The following is a 1,228-nucleotide window of genomic DNA, read 5'->3' as shown; positions in this document are numbered from 1 at the left end:
GAGAATCGATCAACCACCACCATTATTGACCCGAACCCTTCGGATTTAGGCAGGGCACTAATGAAGTCCATGGTGATAGAGTCCCATGGACGCTCCGGGACTGGTAGAGGCTCCAACAAACCCGCTGGTGACCTTGTTTCCACCTTGTCTTGTTGGCACACAAGACAAGTCTTTACATAGAGCTCCACCATGTCTTTCATTTGCGGCCAATAGTAAGCTCGTTCAAGTAGTGCCAATGTGCGTTTCTGCCCTGGATGACCAGCCCACTTTGTGTCATGGCACTCCTTGATGATATCTCGCCGCAAATTGTTCCATTTAGGAACATAGATACGCTGCGCCGTAGTGTAGAGTAAGCCGTCCTCGACCCAAAACCGTCGCGTCTTTCCTTCTTGGGCAGCTTTTACCAACTCCTTAGCTAAGGGATCATAATCCATGCCTTCCCGAATCAAATCAAGCAATGTCCCTTTGGCTTGGCTTATGGCTGCAAGCTCCGCCTTCCTGCTTAACGCATCGGCTACAACATTCGCCTTCCCCGGCTTGTATTCCATCACATAGTCAAACTCCGCTAAGAAATCTTGCCAACGTGCTTGCTTGGGAGTCAGCTTCTTTTGTGATTGGAAATAACTAGTAGCGACATTATCCATCCTGATGATGAATTTTGAGCCCAACAAGTAATGACGCCACACTCGTAGGCAATGAACAATAGCCGTCATCTCCTTTTCTTGCACCGTATACCGACGCTCAGTGTCGTTGAGCTTGCGACTTTCAAAAGCAATAGGATGCCTTTCTTGCATTAGAACACCCCCGATAGCAAAGTCTGAGGCATCTGTTTGTACTTCAAAGGTCTTGGTGAAATCCGGCAATGCCAAGACTGGTTCCTCCATCACGGCCGCCTTCAAATCATCAAAGGCCGTTTGACATTTCTCGGACCAATCCCATGTCTTATTCTTCTTCAATAGGTCCGTTAGTGGGGCTACCCTCGCTGAGTAGCCTTGGATGAACCGCCGATAATAATTAACTAGACCAAGGAAAGAACAAAGTTCGGTTACATTGGTTGGTGCTTCCCACTCCTTGATTGCTTTTACTTTTGCTTCATCCATCTTCAAGCGCCCGTGGCCAATGATATGTCCAAGGAAGTGCACCTCCTCCTTGACAAAGGAACATTTTTCCTTTTTGATGTATAGCTCATTCTCCCGCAATGCTTGGAACACCATTCGGAGATGTTTTG

This window comes from Olea europaea, unplaced genomic scaffold (assembly GCF_002742605.1).
Source record: "Olea europaea var. sylvestris unplaced genomic scaffold, O_europaea_v1 scaffold1187, whole genome shotgun sequence".
Classification (NCBI taxonomy): Eukaryota; Viridiplantae; Streptophyta; class Magnoliopsida; order Lamiales; family Oleaceae; genus Olea; species Olea europaea.
The sequence above is the reverse complement of the archived record's forward strand: the minus strand, read 5'-3'. Positions refer to the sequence as shown.